The sequence below is a fragment of the Camelus dromedarius genome, chromosome 5 (assembly GCF_036321535.1).
Source record: "Camelus dromedarius isolate mCamDro1 chromosome 5, mCamDro1.pat, whole genome shotgun sequence".
Taxonomy (NCBI): domain Eukaryota; kingdom Metazoa; phylum Chordata; class Mammalia; order Artiodactyla; family Camelidae; genus Camelus; species Camelus dromedarius.
Genome location: NC_087440.1, coordinates 56,438,102 through 56,443,110, shown reverse-complemented (window position 1 = coordinate 56,443,110; position 5,009 = coordinate 56,438,102).

The following is a 5,009-nucleotide window of genomic DNA, read 5'->3' as shown; positions in this document are numbered from 1 at the left end:
CATACTGTTTTACTAGTGGTTGCACCAAATTACATTCCCACCAACAGTGTAGGAGGGTTTCCTTTCCTCCACACCCTCTCCAGCATTTATCATTAGTGAACTTTTGAATGATGGCCATTCTGACTGGTGTAAGGTGACATCTCATTGTAGTTTTGATTTGCCTTTCTCTGATAATTAGCAATGTTAAGCATCTTTTCATGTGCTTATTGTTCCATGTCTTCATTGGAGAAATATCTTTTTAGGTCTTCTGTCCATTTTTTTTTTGATTGGGTTTTTTGGGGTTTTTTGTTATTGAGTTATATGAGCTGTTTGTATATTCTGAAAATTAAGCCTTTATCAGTCATATTGTTTCCAAATATTTGCTCCCGTATAATCCAGCAATCCCACTCCTGGGCATCTATCCAGAGAAAACTCCAATTCGAAAAGATACATGCCCGCCAGTATTCATAGCAGCACTATTTACAATAGCCAACACGTGGAAGCAACCTAAATGTCCATCGACAGATGACTGGACGAAGAAGATGTGGTGTATATATACAATGGAATACTACTCAGCCCAAAAAAAGAATGAAGTAATGCTACATGCAGCAACATGGATGAACCTAGAGAATATCATACTAAGTGAAGAAAGTCAGACTGAGAAAGACAAATATTGTAAGATACCACATATATGTGGAATCTAAAAAAAGGACATAAATGTACTTAGTTACAAAACACAAACAGACTCACAGACATGGAAAACAAACTTATGGTTACCGAGGGGAAGTGGAGGGGAGGAGTAAATTGGGAGTTTGGGATTTGCAGATACTAACTACTACACATACAATAAACAACAAGGTCCTACTGTATCGCACAGGGAATGATATTCTATACCTTGTAATAACCTATAATGAAAAAGAAAATGAAAAGGAATGTATCTATAACTGAATCACTATGCTGTACACCAGAAACTAACACAACATTGTAAACAGACTATACTTCATCAACAAGAAAAAAATGTAAGAAAGAAAGTTAAAAAAAAAACAAAAAAACTCCCAGTCCTCTTAAGTCCCAAACCAGGGCTCTTCCCAGTATTCAGAGTCAATAAACTACTCCAGGATTCTTTGGGAAAAGAGCAAAATGGACCAAAAGATATATATGAAGATGATGCCTGCTCCTGCTGGAAAGCATAGGAATTACTGAAATGTCCTAAAGTTGTGAAAGGACGCATCTATAGGATTGAACTGCTAACAGTTGATATGAACAGTAAAGAAAAAAGACTTCAAATTCAGTTTTAAGGCAATAGTGAAATTGAGAAGGGAGACAAGGACAGGAAATAAATGTTTAAATATGAGCATACTTGGAATTAGAAATTGGATCTTCAAGTGAAGATGCCTTATTGACATGAAGGAGCCTCGGAATGGAAAGGGAGAAGAGATCTGGACCAGAGTCGCAAAGCTGAAAGCCAACACGACACAAGAATTGGCATCAGGAGGTCCAATTAATCTTTGCGCGCGTGCACGTGCGCGCGCACACACACACACACACAGCATGGGTCTTCACCTTTTTTAATTTTTTTTACTCCTTGCCAAAAGACATCTTGTAGGGAAGGGAAAATATCACCTTGGTTCTAAGTGAGGTTCTCACTCACACTCATAGAAGTAAATTTGGTCTGGAAAAATCTTCATAACCCTCTCACTAGAATAGATGAATTAATGGTACACATCATGACAAAGCAGAAAGCAGAACTTTGGAGACAAATCATATGTTTTCTTTTTCCATTTTATAAGTTATCACCATTTTTCAAGGTCATATTTTTGGGTTAATGATTGCTGCAGGATATATATTTAAGCACTGTTCTGGACTGGCATTCACAGAACCTTTAACTCTAAATCTGCTGCCACTAAATTAGATCTTGTTCAAATAAAGAAGGTTAATTGCAGTACACATTTGTTCCTCATGTTGTCTGTTTTAATTATTACAAAGCTTGTCAAGACAAACAATGGTGCAGCATTTTTTGCAAAAGATATACCTGAATTATAAAATGCTTAGATCAGACCTGCACCCATGTGTACATGGCTTCCTAGCCCAACTGTTCCCATGTTAGTTTAGTGACGAAAGTTAGCATTTGCAGAGAAGGAAAGTGAGTTGCACCAAAGAAGGAGTTCTGTTTTCACTATTGGGAGAATGTAGTCTTAATTAGGTAAACAAAGGTTTTTCATTACATTGTAAACACATTTCACAAAAAGACTCATTTAAGTTCCTTTTTAAAGAAACTGGAAAATATTAAGGAAGTTAATTGGAGAACACTCAGATGACAATTAACAAACAGGCACAATTATCTTCTGACTAGTGTGTGGCTTAGGGATGTTTTTATCTTTTATGTATGGCGCTGTCTTAAAATGTGGGGAATGCCAACACAAGTAGAGGCAGGCACAGTATTAAACGACACATTTCTCTATTTATATTTAAATAGCCATCTGCATGAAATTATGCACAAATCAAGGAATAATTCCTACCAGAAATTACTGTTTAGAAAATTTTTTTTAAAAATCTGAGACATGGTGTGCTTTTCATATTAAATTGCTCATTTCCAGAACATCACATACATTTGCACAATATAAAGATGCCGCGGTGCGGGCCAATACAGATTGCTCACAATGTTAATGAAGATGGATGGGGAAGGCTGAAAACATTCATTTACACGCAAGTGAGGGAGAGAGAATAGCAGTGTTCACAATCTCTACCTTAATTTTTTTGCCCTGATAATATCCAATCGAATGATGGTAACTTTAATAATAGAGCTCTTAGAAAGGTTTTGTGATAAATTCTCATTTTCAGTCTTGAATATGGCCTATTTTTTCCCATTTGGAGTGAAAATTGTGTGTGTGAAGTTCGGAGGCTTACTGCTAAGCTAGGAAAAGGAATCTTACTCTTTAAAGAATGACGAACAGGGTAAACTGACTATACAACTTAAATAACCTTTAAAATTGAAAAGAAGAAAAATGCTTCCTCATCCTGGAATGATTGTCTTTCCAACTGAAGCTTCCTCAGCCCCAGCCCAGATAAACCATCCACCCTTCTCGAAACTCCTTGGCCAAGGGGCACCACTGTTTGAGTCTATGAAGAGTAGGATGTGCCGTAAGGATAGGAAACCTTTTCTAGGACTATAGTATCAGGACCTCCCTCAGCCCGTCACTGCCCATCACCCTTTGCCTAAATTATAAGAGGCTGGGGAATGGACATACGTGGAGTATCAGGAGGGGTAGGGGGTACCCCTTACCAGTCAGTGAAGGATGGCAAGCTGGGGACGGTTTGAGACTCACTGGGACTCCATCTCCACTGTCCCCACCAACTCCCTCCCACCACTCCATATCTACTGTCCTTCCTCAGTCATCCAGGACTCCTTGATCTCTCTGGCCTGCTATTAGACAGTCTTTTGCTTTGAAGGTAGTATCTACATCTTGCAACATACCTCAGGAGAGTGAAGTAAAGGCACAGAGATAAATAGAAAAAACAGAAATAAAGTCACTCAATCAAGTATATTAAAAGACTGACATTCCTCAGGGTCTGAGAGAATTCCTCCTTGAGTTCTCCTTTTTCAAGAACCTGTATTTGCTAATTTGTTTGTTTATTTGTTCAATAAATACTTACTGAGGTCAATTCTGTGCTAGACACTGGGAACACCACTGTGGACAAGAGAAGAGCAAGCCATGACATCCCAAAGCTGACAGACCAGTGAGCGATACGTGGTATTAAAGGTGAACATACAAGGGACTTGCACCCAGACTGAGGAGCACGCCCTGGAGGAACGAATATCCAAGCTGAGATGTGAACTGATCGAGTACCTACTTTGTGTAAGATTCCATACTACACCCTGAGGGGTGAAAACAGCTATGAGTTAGTCTCAACAGCTGTTAGGAAGGGTGCAAATGATAACAAGCAGATACAACAAATGCTGCCAAGAAGGAACAAGAAGCACTCGGGGCAAGGGATCAATTCCAATTTGGAGGAGAGAGAAAACTTTGTGAACAAAATGGCATTTAAGGTTAAGACTGGACATGAATTCAGAAGTAGAATTAAAAGCCAGGAAGTCCAGGCAAAGGAATTTGAGCAAGGCTGCAGAGGTGAGAAATCCTGAGATACGTGAGGGACAGAAGTGGTTGTGCTTGGCTGGACTGTGGGAAGAGCAAGAGGGTACGTGCCCAGGGATGTGGGAGAAACAGACCATGCCCTTTGGAGGGTAGGCTGAGGGAGGCACTGGCCTCTGAGTGGTAGCTTCCCAGCCTGGCACCTCTGGAAGGGGAATGAGGTATGTTTGCCCAGGGAACCCATGGGGCTTCAGCCCCTCTATCCCTATAACTGAGGAGCAGTGAGGGGTAGGACCGCTCCGGTACCTCACAAATCCTCTGCCAACGAACCAAAGTTCCTCATGCAGCTCTGAGGCATGTGCTTAATAAGATCTCATTGCAAGAAGGGCTTGAACATGAATTGGGCACCTACTCTGTTCCAGCCTCTGTACAGAGATGAAGAGATACACATAGACCCAGCTCTGGCAGTGCTGATGATCAGTGAGGGGATATCCGTGACCTGTAAAGAGTTATTTATAACACAATACAGAAATTTCTTAAAGGAGGTTCTGACAAGGTGTAAAGGGAGCATGGAGGAAGGTGTCTGTGAATAGAATGATGGGGTGGAAGTGGGAGTTAAGAACAGGGGGTAACATAGTGCCTGAGGCTTGAAGGTTGAAGAAAAGTTTTTTTGAGTATACTAGGGTTTTCTTGTCACAGGAAGCAATATATCATGAAGGTTTTCCAGAGTAGAGTACCCTCGCTCACTAAGTATATACCTACCTACCTACCTATCTACCTACCTACCTACCTACCTACATATATACATACATAATGTATACATACATACATAGCACTATCTGGCTATTATAGAGTGTGTGGACAAGTGATACTGAACTAAAGATCAGGAGCCAAACTTAAATATCCTTATACGTTAGAACATTTGGAGTTTAGGCAACG